The sequence below is a fragment of the Aulostomus chinensis genome, chromosome 1 (genome assembly GCF_037954235.1).
Source record: "Aulostomus chinensis isolate RoL2024-O1b breed Wild chromosome 1, RoL_Achi_v1.0, whole genome shotgun sequence".
Classification (NCBI taxonomy): Eukaryota; Metazoa; Chordata; class Actinopteri; order Syngnathiformes; family Aulostomidae; genus Aulostomus; species Aulostomus chinensis.
The window spans coordinates 64,393,231-64,410,965 of record NC_141320.1 but is presented as its reverse complement, the minus strand read 5'-3'; the positions used below and the strand labels follow the sequence as shown (position 1 = coordinate 64,410,965).

The 17,735-nt window shown below is 42.2% G+C and overlaps 1 protein-coding gene across 4 annotated transcripts in view; it reads right to left on the bottom strand.

The window, feature by feature from the left end:
• The window catches only part of filip1l (filamin A interacting protein 1-like), a 55,739-nt gene that overhangs the window by 8,850 nt on the left and 29,154 nt on the right, over positions 1–17,735 (bottom strand). The window contains exon 1 of one of the 4 annotated variants that reach the window (XM_086200535.1): positions 2,531–2,652. The exons of the other annotated variants lie outside the window; for them this stretch is intronic. The gene's annotated coding sequence lies outside the window, so the exon portion shown is untranslated. Of the gene's footprint in view, positions 1–2,530; positions 2,653–17,735 lie in introns of those variants that run through there. 4 annotated transcript variants of the gene reach the window in all.

The following is a 17,735-nucleotide window of genomic DNA, read 5'->3' as shown; positions in this document are numbered from 1 at the left end:
TCAAATGTGCCAGGGTAAAAATGACACACAACAAAGCCTGTTGATGCTCTTCAGGGAAAAAAATTACCCAAACATTAACACCCCAACAATATTGCTGCCCTTTTAAGATCTGTTCCAGGAACGCAGATTTGTTTGCTCTCGCTCCCAGCTTTATTGACTCAAAATTTGCCCTTGCTGTGTACAAACTTTTTTTTTCACTCTGGATTACAGTGTCACGCAAGGCTATGTGCTGAAAAAATACATTTTCTAAAAATGGGACACGAAGTTGCAAAGTCAAACTCTTATAAAACACATTTGTATTGCAAACCATCCGGTAGTCTGTAGTCAATGTTTATTCGCTGTCTTATCTTTGGCCCCGCTGTTTTTCTAGTGATGTCATCAGCCAAAATAGAAGGAGAAATGTACTTTGTTCCCTAGCAAGACTGCAAAGTCTGCCTATGACTGCATTCTCAAATACTTCTGAACACTTAACTGGATATATATCTTTGTACTGTGCATCGAAGGACAATTCACATGTGCTTCAGGGGGCTAAATGCTGCATCCCAGTTGTTCCCAAACTTTTTCTGATCCAGGACGCACAATTTAGCTCACAGCTACTGCAGAGACCATTTTGTTAACAGTTGTTTGCAAACTTGCAGGTGAGCTTGAGTGAGTCGTACTCGTTTGCGTGGACAATGATCATTAAACTGCTTTTCACAAAGCACACTTTAGGGAGTCATTGCTCCGCTGTCCAGCTTTTGCCACTGAACATAAATCAGTGCAGGCAGCTGCTATAGACATAGATACATAAATATATCAACTGATCTATTGAGCATTCGTTTCCATCCACAGGTTTTAGCGCTGCCTTGCTTCAAAGCAGCCTCTTTTTATGCAGAGAACATACTGTTTCGGAGGAAGTGCTGCACATAAATGTCTATCAATACTACAAGACACCTTACCACCCACACTGCAGCCGATACAACCTTTGCAATAGGCACCCATTTCAGACTGGTTTGCCCCCCCCAAAAAAACGGATGCGTGACCACCACCACCACCACCACAGGTCGTTAATGTGTCACGGAAAAGTGGGTTGCACCCATGTGATTTGCTGCTGGGGATCTTAATTTTACAGAATTGCCTCTGGGTTGTTGCAAAGACAAGTTAAAAGAGTTGAACTGCCATCAGAAAGAAAGCAGATCCAATAGGAGCGTCATAACTAGTCACATTACAGCTTTTACAGAGGGCTTCCCTCCCGAAGCTGGAAACTGTGGCTCACCGGCTCTGTATAGTTCCATATGTCACGGCTGTTCTGCTATTTCTTAACCACAAGTGATTAGGTCATGCTTGCCCAGATTGATATATCCAGCTGGGCCACCTCTGCTGCAGGAAACCTTTTATGGATAGTTCACCAAATGCCCTCGTGTGTCAGAATATGAAGGAAGGGTTGCTGATTGATGTCGTCTGTGCACCAAAGTCCACGCAGGCGAAGTGATATGCCCCCTGAGTGCAATCAGCATGTGTAAAATATGTTGGACAGATATTTATTGACTTCCCAGTTGGACTAATAATTATAATGAGGCGGTGCATTGAGAAAAGATGTGACACTGAAGAGGTTTTTTTCCCCTGAAAAACATTAAAGATAAATGATGAAAATTCCCCATTTATCACAGGAGATGTTCTTTTAAGCTTCTCATGTCCACGATTCAGTTGCTGAGGTGTGATCCAACCATAGAAGTGAAAGGACTGCTCTTTTGTGTAAGATGTAATTTATAAGGCTGGGGGGGGGTTCCTATTTTTAACATTTCCTATCGTTCTTGTGAAGGTCGGCTTATTAGGGAAGAAAATGAATGAGTTCACAAAATTATGCTGAATGACAAATATAAGTGGTTCTCTGATTCCATGCAGTATTATCATAGACTATGCGTGAAAGTTTCAGTCCTTCACTTTGAACTCTACTCAGGATGCTACTTTGACTAACTTGTGAGGAAAGTTTCAACTTTCCGCGTCAATGTTAGACTGACAAATTCCTGCCGGGTCCATTTGAACAGGCACTGTTGCAGCATTTAAAAAACAAAAACAAAAAAAAAAAACCCTTTCATTCAAAATTGTTTGACTGTCTTTGATCGTGTGCAAAGGCAGACCGGTGACTCCGAGGCATTTTAATAGCTGAGGAATAAATTCAATTTTAGTTTTTCTTCACAGAATTGTTCATGGAATGAAAGTGATCAAGTGCGTCGAAGCATTTATGATGTTCCAACTATGGTTAATGTGCTATGATACATTCAAAACAGCTCTGAAAACTCATTTCAGATTTCTAGCTTTGAGGGGGGAAAAAAAAACAGACTTTCTGTTTAGTTTTAACATCCAAGACAAGTTTTTTATTTTTACTCACAGTAACTTCACAAGGAAGTAATAACTAAAGGCTAAGAAGTTTATAGTTGAGTAAAATGATAAGTTTACTGATCCTGAACATCTGTACGTTTTAGCCAATAAAGAGGGCAACAAGTTTCCGGCAAATCCAGCGTTCTGTAATAATGTTCAGTGGTCCTACCTGTGCCAAAGCTTTTCCCGGCGTCACTGCCATAAGCTCATTATCTCTCCGTACAACAGCCGACCCTCAACTCTCCCTCTGTGCGTGTCTCACTCTCTTAGAAGCTGAACTGTGGGCATTCCTGCAGTCAGACCAAACAATAAGGGATGTGCTCCCTGCCTATGGACCATTACATCATCAGCATGTCCTTATATGGAGCTTTGCATTGCTGAGACTCGCCGGAGTGGTGTGTGTTTGGTGTGTGTGTGTGTATGACGCGCACATGTGTTTGCGCAGCTCTCCTAAAGTGAGTGTTTAACCCCAAGGATTTGGCGGCGAGGAGAGAAAGGTTTCTCTTGACGTGTGTGAAATATCTGCCATGTCTGTCACTGCTCGGCAGGCAGGCAGGGCAGTAGGTGAGGAGAAGTTCTAGTTACACTGGTTCCCTCTGGCCCGTGGCTATTGAAGTCATTTACTTAGGGAGGAAAGTTTAGCTCTTGGTTGAAGACTTTGTAATTGACAAGACATGTAGGAGTTGACATGTGAAATGTATCTCGGCACCACACACAGATCTCCTGACATCTTGGCAGGTTCGCTGAAATGGTTTGTTATTCCAGACTGAGATCATACAAGAGCCTGTTAGTCTCAGGGAGGACTGCTAACCCCGCTAATAGGATAGAAAGTGAAAACATTTAGTTTAAGGGTTTGAGGAATGAAAAAAATCCAGCTATCTCCCTGTCCCTTGAAGAGAAAATACAGACATGTAGCCTTCTTTTGAATGTGTTTTTAATGGGTTTAAGAGTGCATTGTTGGTCTGATGAGTCCCTGAAACAAAGGTGAAGGTCTGTTGCTTTCAGACGGACAGTAAAGTTTATCTTATCTGGTATTATGGCAGGTGTGGCCACATTCACACATCCTGTGGAAGACTTCATACCTTCACATTAAGTACATAGATGACATATTGCAACCTCATGAATTTCTAGGAATGTCTCAGCACGAGGTGAGATTTTATTCTTGCAAAACTACGGAGGAGCCCACCAAAAATATAGAACCCCAAATAAATTCATTATTATGAGTAAAAGTGCTCATTGTGGCTTCTTTTACACGGTAAGATTATGATAAATTGTGGTTCTAACTGTTGTGGGGGAATGCATCATATTTCAAAAAAGTAATGAGATTTGTAACATGGAAAATCTGCCAGTTAAGCTGTGAAGAATGTTTCTCTATGAAATTTAGCGGTAATTTTAATGAAAATTGCATTGCAGTTATTTTTTGACTGATATTCCAGTCAAAGATAATGTTGCATAACTTGTCTCATTTTTACTGAAAAATATCATTTTAAAAGAAATGTTCACTGAAGTCCGTTGATTTTCATATGTAGGCAGGACGTCTCTGCAGCAGCACAGGATTTGATTTCAAATGGTGTTTTGGAGAACAAACAGCCTTTAGCTAGCATCGCACCTGTGGTTTGGAAATTGCAGGAGGCCCTATTGAGATTTTGATCAATTGGACAGCCCTACTCTCCCCTGTTATATATTCATTTCCAGACAGAGAGAACCCAATGCAGGGTGTTGTAGTTTCACGTCTTTCTTGTGGTGTAAAAGGAGATTTACACCAATGGCTCCACAAACAAAGCCTGCAGCAGGGTAATCAGGCCAGCAAACATGGCTCTTATCACGGGCCGTAGCTTTGCTCTCACTATCAGTTGGCCCTCACCTTGCTCTCTCACTTCTCAGACAAGCTGGTGACTGAATGCATCGTCGCGGAAAAATGTCCTCTATTGTCTCATGAGGGCAGCAACATTTATGAAGATTCCTCAGGGTGCTTCCCGCTCAGCAGTCTGTCTATTGTTGTGAGAAAAATGTGCCCTGTTTATTCCAACAATGGTGCTGGTGACACTGCATGGTGCAGGAGTCAAATAAATATTTCCTGACAAACATGGTGCAAGGACAAGAGCAGCTTATATCAAGCATGACACTCAATATGACAGACACGTATCAGTTCATAAGAACACCAAATATTTTCAGCCACCGTGTGCTTTCAGTTCTAAGTGATTCCAGAAGTGCGAGTGAATAACAAGGGCAAGACTCTTCCTGTGTCCTGCCCTCTAAATGAAATATGTCATGGCTTCACAATGGCTGAGGTCGCTGCTACTAAATCTGACAAGCTTTGCCCGCCGAGCCGAGGAGAACAGAGAATTTTCAGCTGCACAAGTCAGGGTTGATGTTCAGAAATACAACCGCATCGATACGAATGCTCGGTTTTGATCAAAGGAAAATTAAAATACAACATTTAGAATGGAAAACCTTTTACCAGTCAAACAAAAGGAAGGGGGTTTGTTTTCACATGTGCAAATAGCAGCACAAACAACAACAAGGACTCAAGTCCCGTCGTCACACACCTGCAGCACGAGTGTGAACAGATGGAGCACTAGGAATGATATACAATAGATCTGTAGGCCTTTAATAAGACAAATTAACTTAAATAAATATTTAACAAATAGAGCCAGGCTAACAGATTATCAAAACCCACAACCAGAGTAATTGCCTCAATTTCCTGTGCAGGAAAACATTTAGGAACTTCAATGGGAAACAGTGCTGTAACCTCCTCTTCCCCCGTCGCTCTCGGCTAATTAACCATCAAAAACTAGGGAACAAAATGGAACTTTGTAGTCTCATTTTTCAGATCTCTGTTCAGATTAAAAACATGTCCATGTTCTCTGGGATGGCGTTGGTAACCCACGGTGGAGAAGACCCGCTCTGATGTCCCGGGAATGCAGAGATAAAGCCTGGCTGGTGTGGCCAAACTGGCTCGGGAAGCAGGGACATGGTTTAACTATTGAATTAATAAGCCATTATGATAAATCGGTCAAAATTTGTTTTTATCATCGGGTAATTATGGCTAATTATGACTATCCCTAATATCATGCCTGAGCACGACCCTGCTTCACAAACTTCGGCTTGACTCTGTTCCATCAGTAGTTTTCCACTTTTAAGGATGTAATTACACTCTACAATTTCATTAAAGGAGTGGATCGAAGCTGGCGTTTATCAGTCCACTCTGCTTTAAATCCACAAGCATCGTCTTTATTAACCATTTTCAACTTTAAATCCCCGAAATCTGGAGCCAAAACCTTCCATGCGCTGCTTCTTGTGAGTCCCAGTGGCGCCCAGACCAACTGACAAAAACCTTGAAAGCCGGAAACGTGCGTCGATTAAAACAAAATTGCAATTAATCACAGCATTTCAACCAAAGAGGAAGCAGTTTTTTTTGGACAATGACTCAGGCTGTGTGAAACATTTGGATTGCTGACCTGTGCACGCAACAGCTTGGTCAGGAACCACTTGGCCTGTTCAAACACATCAACTTCATTTTGACAGTAAAGTTGTTACTCGTATACGCTGATGATGCACCCTATGGTAGCCGTTGGTGCGTCAGTGACAGCTACAGGTCAGGGGGTCAGCGGCTGGTGGAGGGACACGCTTCAGTTCCCTGCTCATTTGTTCTGTCAAAGAAACCAATCCATGTCCACTTGAAACTGTGACAACTGGATTTGTGGGAGAGATTTTTCCCTCAAGCGCTGAAAAGTCTTTAGCATGCTACAAGGCCATGGGAATTGTAGAAATGTAGTGCACTCTTGGGTGCAGCAGGATTGATTTCAGGCAATTTAAAATTCCGTATTTCACAACGTGCATATTCGGTGTCACTGAGTCCAGCAGCTACCCACAGAGCTCCATCTCTAAACTATGATGTATTTTAGTTGTGCGTTCTCTCCCATTTCCCTGCAATAAACTGTTTGTTCTTGGAACAAACAATTCGGTCATCCAAAATTAGATTCTATTTCTAGTTCTGGACATATTCGGAGCCCCGAGTGCTGCACTCTTGGAGCAGATGTTTCAGATTAAACACAGGAGCAGGTCACACAAACATGTTTGCTGTGGCCAGCCTCGGCCGGATGACAAATAGCAAGGAGATGGAGATGTATTATATAACCTCTGTGGGATGCCTGACACTGACAATACACCGAAGAATGTCGAGGTTTGGGATTTGGTTTGGATGAGCAACGTGTGCGGTTCTGCCAGCCGGTCGTTAAAACCCGGCGCGTCCAGCATTTCAGCATGCTGCCGTGTTCTCTACTTGAACTTCCTGAAAATACCAGAAGTGTCCAAATGGCAAAATGTGACTTAGTTGGATGGATTATCCTCTATATGAGGCATCGGATGATTTGGGATTGGACCCATTCTTAAACCAGCGCCTTCTCATTAATCTCAGTTTAAAATGTCAAGTGCCAGCCACAATGGATCTGGCAGTTAAATACATGCAAGCAGACACTCCTGACAAAAGCTGGAGAACGGTTTCCTCCTGATTGATATAATAATTGTTGCCATATTGTAAAATCCTCTTTTATAGCGCTTTAATACACTTTAGAAGAAATATTAACCAAACAGATCACATTTCTAACTCGTGAAAACCAGCTTATCGGGGTATGTTAAGACCTCCCACCCACCAGCATTCATTGTGCTACGCTAACTAGCAGTCAGCAGTTCTCCAGTCTGGCTCTGGGGAAAAAGTTGAAATGTTCCTTTAAACTTCAAGCAAACAAATATTATGGAAAATCCTTAATCCGACAAACCATTAATGACCAAAGCAGATGAAAGTTGTCATACCTGAGTGCGTGAGCGCGCGCGTGTGTGTTTTTTCCCTGCAGCAATACAATAACACACTTGCAGCTGTTGCACACTAAGTCAGACACAAAGACACACACTCACCCTCTCCACTGCATGTGATCAGACAGACGTCCTCCCTGCAGCCGCCGCAGATGAGGCCTGGTCTTGTCTCGTACATTCAACGCCGTCTCACACACACATGCTTATGCAGTACACACACCCGGGGGGCTGATTACCTGACATACATACATGACATCATCGGCGTCTAATCAAATCCAAATGTGTCCTTCTCTACTCTCCCTCTCCATCTGCATCACATGACTTTGTCTTTACATTATTGTGTCTAAGTTTTGATTCTTCTCTTTCGATGAGTCCTTTCTGATCTCAGCCAGGGCCTCAGCATGAGCTCTGCTCTTAAATTTGAGCGATTGATTTTAATTGCCGCCTAAAAACTCTTGTGGACTCTTGCTGGCCTTTTACAGCCAAAATCTGCTTTTATGGCCATTCTCTGGCTAAAGACCTTTAGTTTGTTGTTGTGATGAATTTGCAGTTGCCTGTTAAGAGTGATTCATCTGTATTTGCCTCTGTCTTCTCTCTCTTGCTGTTGCTGAAAATTTTCCATCCTCTCTTCAGGTATTTTGGTCTGACACACACCTTCTCGCTTGTTTTTGGGCACAAAGTATGTGTGTGTGCGCACCTCTTGTTTGTGTTTTTATTTAAAACTGAGATTGAGAAAAACATAAAAATCAGTATTTTACTTCATGAGATAGTCACCAAAAAGTACAGATTTCCTTCTAAAATGTTCATTTCTAATGTTTAGAAGATATGGGCTTGCTTTTATTCTCTTTCTTTGCCCTGCTTACTTTATCTGATGTTTAATTTTGACCACAAATTATGTTGAGCACCGACGTTCAGCTGTCAAATCCATACACACACACGTACATTTACAAATGTGTGTGTGTGTGTGTGTGTGTGTGTGAGACGGAAATACCTTCGCAAAACCTCAAGTGACCGCAGCAGTACTGCATATTTATAGTCATCTTATTTCTGATAGAAGGGTAATCGCTTGAAATTGACAGCATTTCCAGTGCTCTCGATTTATAGAGAGACCTGTTCTGTGTGCGACAAAAAATATCAAAATCTCTGCCTGTATTTTGGGAAAGATTTTGAGTACAAACTGTAATTTGATGAGTCTAAAAAGGCTGAATGTAATTGAAACTGAACATTTTGGGAGCTAGAGGTTCAATACAGGCAATTTTGTAGTCCTTGGAAGAATATTATTTTGTTTTTTCACCAGATTCCTGGGATAAGAACAAATTGTTCCCTTTGCAATTGCATAATGAATGCAACACATCATCACACTGCGCAGAAATCTAAGATTATAGACAGAATTCTTATCGTGCGGCATCAGATTGAAGGGTTCAAACAGGCAGACGCTGTAATTTACACACTAATAACTGCTATTGCTTAACAAAGGATCACACTTTGAGTGAGAAATCAAGGAAGGTGTGGTGTGTGTGTGTGTGTGTGTGTGTGGGTGCTGGATTGGGTAGGCGTGTGCCGCTGCCTTAAATTGGTACAGCTGATAATCATTACCCCTGCAGCATTTTGGACTTTGATGTAAATCGCAGACACTTAAGGAGGATGTTCCAGATACGGTGAATGTTTGAGCCTCCAAGGGCCACGTTTCAACCACCAGCATGGCCAGGACTCGTCTTTTCATAATAGCTCATAAAATCAAATGTTGTCGGGATATTAAAACAAGACTGGGCTACATTACACTTCTATTTTCCCTCCTTTAAATGAAATCAGAGTATACGGGGAGAAATCTTGGTGTCTGACTTGGATTGAAGCCTTCCAGCATTTATCAAAGCAATGAGAGCAGCTAACACATCCATGAAAGAATGCAGAGGGGATTCCATTACACTTTAATAAAGAACTAGACAACAGAACTTTTTTTTTTTAACCTGGCAGCAATTTGACAGGAAGAAAAGAAGCGATCAACACACACACGCACACACACACGTTTTAATCTGTCCAGCTGTCAGGTGAGCAGGATGGATCAGCCTCCACGGACACTTTGATGGTTTCCTGATGGATTAGCATTGATCTGCGACACTAGAGCTCCTCATATTGTCAGAGTTTTCCCACCTATTCATCTCTAAGATTGTGTGTTTGTCCAAATTAATAAGCAGGAGGGAGCTGCAGCCGCCACTACCTGGCTAATCTCTTAATATTTGCCTCTCAGTCTGCAGCCGCACAAAGGTTGTATTTACCCAGTTAAAGATAGCTGCACTTCAAAGCTTCTGTTGCTGAGACTGCATTTAAGGTCGAGCACGCTCATTTAAATGCTGCTGCAGCCTGGAAAAATCGCAGTGTGACCACCAGCCAATTGGGTTGGATTTTAAGGAAATGCATGTAATATTTGCGCCCTGAGAGTTTTCCACCTACTCTGCCACACAACTGCTGTGAAACATCAGCGGAAGAACTCCTCCACAGATACATTTTCACTCATTTACTCACTCTCTGATGCATCTGCAAACACTGTCCAGCATCTCTAAACACAGGAAACGTGTTTCCTAATCTGGTCGTCCTTTCACAACTGTATTAAAATCCAAAAGCTACGTCATCTGTTAAATACTCACCCAACAAAAAAAAAAAAGGGGGGGTGGGGTTGTGTGTCATCACGTTGCTGTTTCAACACTGGACAGATTTAGTGGACGCTTCCTCCGGCTGTTACACACGAACATTAGCAGAGTCTAAGTGAGCTGCAAAGCAATGAGCTGGATAAGGAAATGTCAGGTGGGAGGAAAAATGACCGAGAACAGTGTGTAAAACACACTTTTGGATTGTAGTAGCAGCATGGTGTTGTTTTGGAGAGATTTACGTTGGAGTATGAATTTGGGCCTATATAAGCTGGCAGGAGTCTTCCTTCCTTCCTGACGATGGATCATAAAAGTGACTTATTGCTTTGTTTTTTACTGCATCACTGAACTTGGTTCCAGTGTTTCTTTCCCATGAATATGCTTTGTCCTAATTGTTTTGGCTTCCAAGTTGTCTAAATAGTTGTCAGTTCATAAAATGTCCATATGCTGTTTTAGTAGTCATATTGTCAATCTGAAAATGATTTCCAGCCTCTACCTTTCTCTCCTCAAATCATACTGTCATAATTTCTCCCATCCTCTCGGCCTCTGTTGCCACGCAGGTCATTCGTTCTGCCTCCAGTCTTCTTCTGTACATGACAAACTTTGAAGTTGTGAAGGGATTCGTGATGAGAAAGAAAGCAGATGATTGGGACGAGACAAGTCAGACCCTTTAGCACCCAACATGTTGAGTAACTTGCTCAACCATGATGGACCCAGAAGCATCAGAGGGCGTTTCAAAGGACTCTTGGCCTCCAGTGACGAGTCTGAGACAGCCAGCTTAAAGCCCAGCCGCTCTTGCTCGCGCCAGGAGATGGAGCAGGTTCACATCCGAGGTTGAATGTTTCACACCAGGTGGAACGTGTACTGGATGTATTGAGAGCGTTTTCTCTAAATAGTAAAATAAGAGAATCGTCTGTTCTCGTGATGCCTGATGTGACTTGTCCAGGAACAGTGACCTCTCAGTAACCGCCGCCTCTTACAACAACTTCCTCGACATGGTTTATTCTCTCATTGTTGCCCCCCCGCTCTTGTCTCCTGCACTGTCTCGTGTCCGCTCGCTCATCTTATCATCTCCCAGCCTTTCCATCAGCCAGCCAGCTGCTCGCTCACCCTGGATCCTCCCGCTCGCTGCCTCTTTGTGCTTCAGGAGGAATGTAAATAATAGTGATTCAGGATGTGGGGTGTGACTGTGGAATTTACATGAGTGAGCTGAGATGTACCGTGAGTGTGTGTCTGTGGTGGTGGTGGTGATGTCACTCTCCCTAAGTGCTCAGAGGGGATGAGAACCTGGCTGGGTGGCGGTTTTGGATCCTCACTCTTTCTATTGTCTGCTCACTTCCTGTTCAGGCATTCATTATCTCAATAACTTGGCCCAAGAGGAGCAGACTGAAGCAGCCACATCATCGGTTTAACTTCTCATGGATTCTTGTTCGTCATCCTCACATCTGGCTCCGTTGTCTCATTTTGACCCTTTGATTTTCATCGACGCCCTCTTTAATTCCTTTATTCATACAGCTTATATCAGGGCAAGTATCAAAGCATTTTAATGAGAGGTTTCCTGTCTGAAATAGGAATTCTTTGACGATGTCTCTTGTCTCATTCAAATGTTAAACAGCGTCGTAGCTCCCCATGTCCTCCCTGACAGTGGAATTTCTTTTTAATTGGATTTAACGGTTGTTACACCCAAAGTCACTCGAATAAGAACACTATTATTTCATAGAAAAAGACAAAAACTCAGTACTGCAGTGTGAAATGGAACGACTCTGATATATACATGACAACTGACATGATTTATTGGAAATCCATGAATTGAAAGGTGTGAGTTGGTATGTACTGAATCCAGTTAATGGATAGTGGTAATGGTTTCACCGTTTATCCTAAACACGTCCAATTTGCACTCGTCTATAAGCCTTTCGAACACAACTGTGAAACCACTGAGGTAAAGGACGCAGCGTGCTGAGCGTACTGCGTGTTGTCTTGGCTGCACGGAGGCTCGCTGTGGCAGAAAACACTTAGAGGGTTGATAAAATGCACCGGTGGGACACCTCGGAGCATGTCGAGGTTCTGCCTGAGAGGCTTAAATCAGCAGCGTTATTAATGAAACGACTGAATGCTGGAGTGGAGCCCGACTCTCTTCTGGGTGATGTCACCGTCTGGATAGACACGGCTAGTCTCACCTCAGTGACTGAACACAACAGCTGGCTCACATCTGGAGGGATTCCAGGGAGGCATTATGAGGTTTAGCTTTGTCCACTGCTTCACAGTGATGATGAGGATTGATGGCGATTTTATTTTGCAATTAGCTCTGGCAGGGCGCCTTGTCTTGAAGAGTTTACAAGATATTTGAAAACATAAAAACATCTGTTGGCATATTTACACAGATCCTAAAATAGGCACTTCTATTCTTTGGATTTTTGTACACTTTGTAATAACTACAAAGGCATATTGAGTTTCCCACCGTGTTTACAGATTTATTTAAGTGCAGCCAAGTTTATATATTTCACCCGTTACAGGATGATGATGCAACATTAAACATCTAAACATGTGCCCTGTCTTTTCTTTTGATGCATAATTCCACAATCAGATGTTTTGCAAAATGTTTAGTTCCTTTGTGAAGAGAGAGTTAATTATTTTCAGCTGTTACTTAACCAAGGAAGTATTTTAATTGCATTTTTATGGCACATTTACTGTACAGCTTCTATACACCTGGGACCTTGCTAATGCAACAGCCGTCTCGTACTGTCAGCCACTCAGCACATCCACTTGCGTAGTCGAGGCTTAGCTGAAGCTTAAGCTCCGAAAAGTTGCCCAAAGGAAACCTCGCAGCACTTTGTGAGCCTGTCTTCCCGTCATATGCCTCATTTTCCAGCCTCCAGGCTCCAAACGGCACCTCCAGCTCTTGACTTAGAGAAGCCAGCTGCAAACAGGAAAGACCTCCTCTGATTTGAGGAATATCTTTTTTTGTTTGTTGTTGTTGTTGTTTTGGGCTCCAAAGAAACGGTTTGATCCTGAAATGCTTTTAATTTGGAAAAGGGACCGCTTCCATTTATAATGTAATATTAAAAAATGTGGATGCATGTCAAGGCATGACAGAGGGGAAGAATAGCTGCTAAATCAGATTCTTGTGTTATTTTGGGTTCAGCATTAAACTGGCTGTAATATACAGCTTCTCGAAATGTGAGCTCATAATTTTCTTTGTTTGGAAAGAAAAAATGAGTGTGCCTTTGGAATGAGCTCACGCTATACTTACATTAAATTAGAGAGATCGAGGCATAGCATTTATCCTCTTGTGTTTGCTCTTTGTCCAAACCGCAGATGCCATACCCCCTCCTTGGCACGACTCAACTTTACAGGAACGTTCCAGAAATGTTGCTTTCAAACAGATTAGAAGTGATATAAGGAGAGAAGGATGATAAAATAAGGGATTTACTCAGGTAACCAGACCAAAGGAAGGAGCCTCATAAGGGTTTTGGTGTCGTTGCTGACTTCCTCTACTAATCCATGAGAGGCTCCTGAAACTGGATAGACCCTTTAAACCCTTTTTCCACCCTTTTAGTCATCCTCCACCATTCTCCACCTCTGTCACCGCCACAAGGATTTGCTCGGTTTCAAACCCAAAAACATTTGTCTGATTTCATCGCTCAATCTCAAATCCTGTAGCGACCCCATCAAAATTGCCTCTTCTGGAAGTCTATCCTTCAAGGGTCCCACTAAGTGCCAGGTATTTACGGCTCACTGAGGCTGCAGTTCCTCAGCAGGTCAATGCAACATCAGGACAGGAGGATTTCTCGACCTTAATTGACTGCATAATTTAATCTTGGAAAAATACAGTGTAATTGAGGTTTTGGGCTTCTATCAAAAGACTCTTTTACTCAGGAAATGACCTCTGGGAAGCGTGCGGTTCTGAGTTTTTGGGCGTAGGTGGATGTTTTGCTGTTATGACACTGCTGCTGCTCAAAAAAAAAAACGCCATTTACTGTTTCTGAATCTAAATTATTAACCAGAGGAGCTGTCGGAGCTTGCTGTTGTAATAATTAGCTTGGCGTTGGTCTCGTCTGCTCTGTTTCTTCCATAAAAAGACAGAATTTTTGTTTAATGTTAAGTCATGCATATTATTGGGAGTTAGGTTACATTTCTGCAGTGTTTCTGCAGAGGCCTGGTGGGCTTATAAAACTGTTGAACATTGCTTTCATGCTTTTTATTAAAAATATCCATCTCTCTGCACATGACTAACTGATACGTAATAATGCAGTTTTATTAATTTCCTTGACATATTTATAAAACCGTTAACAGCTACAGAGGGAAAAGGTGTGTCTGAAAAGATCATGTTTACCCTCCCGTCTCAATCTTGATGCCAACTGTGCTCCGCTCTCGTAACCTTCCAGGAAAATATTCTCATCAATCATATTCAGCACCTTGCATGACTGAGGGACGCAGAGCAGGAAACATAAAACTCAAGCGAGGCTCTTATTCCACGTTTTCTAAGCGTCATTTTGTCAAAGTCCAGGATGCACCGGGACAGGGTGGTCCCTCTGACAGCTCTCTATTGTTCCCCGCCAAAGACTTCATCCCTCAAGTGTTAAATTTTGGTTTCTGTTACACAACTTGACATCCACCCACCTGAGTCTTGAGGGGTCCTCGTCAAGCTCCAGCAAACAGCCTTTAGGTTTTTTTACGCCCACAATAACCACAAACTGACTACTTAACAACCTGACACCTGCTGGGTCCCGTGAGCAAATGACAAATGACTGTAAGATATCCAGGTTATCCAAGGAGGGTTGAATCCAGGGCAGCTGTCATCCAGGGGGCTTCCTCACGCAAGTCCTGCTGCCCTCCATTCAACCAGTCCTTCAGCTGTAAGAAGTGAATGGAGTGCTGGTCTTTCTTTACATTCCCAGTCCACACTTGCAGCGTCGGAATACGCTTCTTCCAATCACCCTGATCAACTTGTTAGCCAATCTTACACAAATTCCATGAACCACCTGTAAGTGGCTGCAGACTCTGTGACTCAGAGTGGATTTGTACAATAGATGACAGAATATTTATCTGGGGGCCTGTTTTCATTTTCATGTGCAGAAATTTTTTTATCCTCCTCTACTAAAGGATTTCCAACATCTGTGTTTGTTAAAAGCGATTAATTCAGTCACTCAGAGGTTCATTTCGTTAAAATAGCAACAAATGGATGATATGATCCCCTGTGACATCTTAAGGCTTAAATCTTGTACCTTTTTTTTTTTTTTACGATTTTAAGGATTTTGGGGTGTATATATGTTGTGGAGGGTTATAAATTTGACTTAAGGTGAGACAAAACATCACATGGGAAAGAGACAGGAACGGTTGTGAGAAAACTCACTCAACCTTCACCGAATGCTGAGGTTCTTAGGTTTAAAGTGATCAGATTAGAAGTGAGGAGATCTTAACATAGCAAAATGAGAGGAGAGCAAAGATGACCGTACTGCAGTGTAATAAGACTAAAAAGATGAGCAGAAACAATGTTCTTGACCAAATTCATTGCCTTAGAGCTGCTGAGAGCTGGTTAAACGGACTCCTCCTCTCAGCGGTGGAAACAGGATATGAAGTCATGAGTTGTGCTGACATGATCAACCTCAGGAGATTTGCATTCATCTACCAGTGCCTTGCCTCTCTCTTTTTTTTTTGTTCCCGGTTTTTATTTTGATCAACCCAGCGATGAGTGCACGCTAATGTGGAAATGAGGTTTTCATGGACTTCACTTTGAATCCAGACATGAGTTGTGACCAGTTTTTAGCCAAAATATTCCCTTTTGCATGTCGTATTCAGTACAGTATATGATTTTTACACATACTACAATTGGAAGCAGCAATTAGAAGCCTACATAACTGCTACCTTTAGAATTTCTACTTCATTTATTTAATGAAAAAGCGCTTCATAAAGGTAGTAGCTGAGGGTTCTTGGGGACATTTGGTAGTACTAGTACTTTTAGAAGTCATGCAATTGTAAAAGGTTTTATAACACAGTATCTTTTGTTTTTTAATTCTACTTTATATCTTTAAATGTGATTCAAGCCATAGGGTACTGTGCTATTAGTCATTCTTTGAGTCTTCAGCAGTTATTGATTGTAAATACATCAATAAACACTTGAAAATGATCTTATTTCTGCTTATGATTACAGTGTTTTGTCATCACGGTTTCATATAAGGAAGGATTGAGCAGCCATTTATTCCCTCTCCATTGTTGTAATGACTTTCAGTACTGCAGTAATTCACTGTAAAAACAAAAAGGGGCAAAATGTCACCACATTGATTCGCTTTCCCTCTTTGCACCATCCATCAGGGGCACGTCCAGATCGCCTCCACAATGAGACATTTGAGTTGGCAGATCCAGGCAGCCTCTTTCCTCCCCCCATATTTCACTCCGTATCACCGCCACAGACTCATTGTTCAGACGCTGCCAGCTCCTAGGACGTAATGTGTGAGTTCTCGCTGTCGCTTCCTTCCCGCCTGACGGGACCGAAGGAGGGGATGAATGTTTTCCTTTGCTTCCCTTTGCCATGTTTCACAAAGCTGTAACTCAAGAAGGTGTCTAGCAGAGCAAATGTGATAAGAAATCAGACGCTACCCCCTCCTCGCTATGACAACATCACATATAATTCTTTGAAATGTTGCAATATGATCCTCGCCATCCACTGCTGTCTCCGGCTCTGGCAGAGGCCTCGCGCGGTTCACAGCAAGTGTAGAAATGTCATGCTAACTCTACATTAGCCGCAATTTTCCTCTTTGACCTTGTCTCTTCCCCCTCTGTGCTATTTCCTTTCACAAACAGGAGATTAGCTCATACATCACTCCTGGAGATCCAGTCACTGTAAGAATTTGTCAGGCTCTTGACCGTTTACTTGTTCTTAACTCTGACAGATGGTGGAACTAACAGATAAGCTGTCATGCTCACTTAATTTAATTGGAAATGTTCCTTTTTAGTGAGTCTTATATGTGAGTCACCCACTGCGCCGTCACTCGTTCGTGCGTCTTTCATTGAAATAAAAACCCTCAGAGACGCCATTAAGTCTGTCAACCGTGTCCAGCCCCATACGTAAGCTCTGAGGTATTCACTATCAGGCTTTAGAGGAAAACTGCGCTCTAAAACTAATCGGCTGCATGTAAATACCGGATAGCATGGGGTCTTCTCCACTAGTGTGAAAGCAGAGAATTAGTCTTAATGTGAGCCTTTGTTGTTGCTTTTGCAAAACAACAATATATTGTTTTTTGTTTTTTTTAACATTTTTGTCAGACATTTGTGCACGTCTCATGGTCGTTAGCTGAAGTGCTCCAGGAATAGCATGTAAATTCTATTTTAGGGAATATTCTCCATTTATTTGAAAGCCTTTAAATAGTTTGGAAAAGTACAAGTAGTGAGTCTTGTGTCCATGTGGTCGGTGAAGTCTAATGGCTGCATTTTGTCAGCGAGATGTAATCGCATTACGCCATGCAACTCTGGGCCTAATTAGCACCCAGATTACAGATGTAGCCCAGTGATATTTTGACACACTTTAAGGTAAGAGTGCACATGTTCTTTGTTACTGGCTGTTGATGCATACCAGCACATCTGTTGAGCAGAGCCCCTATACGCGCTTTGTAGATGCACCTTGTAATTATTATTACGTCATATTTTGTCTGTGAGATAATTTGCCAGCAGAAGGTAAAAGCTGAATTCCCTAACAACCGAGCTAGCAGGGACATTTGCTAACATTAGCCACAAGTTCCATGATGTCACAGAAAATATATGAATCTGACACAGGGCTATTGAATCATTTCAAATAATGATCTTAAAAGAATAAATATGACTAAGATTGAAAGCTCAGACTTCAACATTCTGGGAATATTTTTGGGACATTGCTGAGTATTTGATCCAGGATATGTTGCCTCTAACATCACTTTTAGA